Genomic DNA, 297 nt, shown 5'->3' on the forward strand with positions numbered 1-297 from the left:
ATGGTTATGGTTATGGTTATGGGTAGCGGTGTGGCGGCGGTGGTGGTGGTGGGGCTCTTTTGCTGCTGATGGTGATGTTCCTGCTGCTGCTGACGGTGATGTTCCTGCTGCTGCTAATGATGATGTTCCTGCTGCTGCTAATGATGATGTTCCTGCTGCTGCTGCTGTTCCTGCTGCTGCTGATGTTCCTGCTGCTGCTGCTGCTACTGATGTTCTTGCTGAAAGAGCAGCAGGAACAGCAGCAGCAGCAGCGACTGCTGCCCTTCCTGCTGCTCCCGTTTCTGTTGCTGTTGCTGC

This window comes from Eimeria tenella, genomic scaffold (genome assembly GCF_000499545.2).
Source record: "Eimeria tenella Houghton genomic scaffold, Eth_scaff1929, whole genome shotgun sequence".
Lineage (NCBI taxonomy): Eukaryota > Apicomplexa > Conoidasida > Eucoccidiorida > Eimeriidae > Eimeria > Eimeria tenella.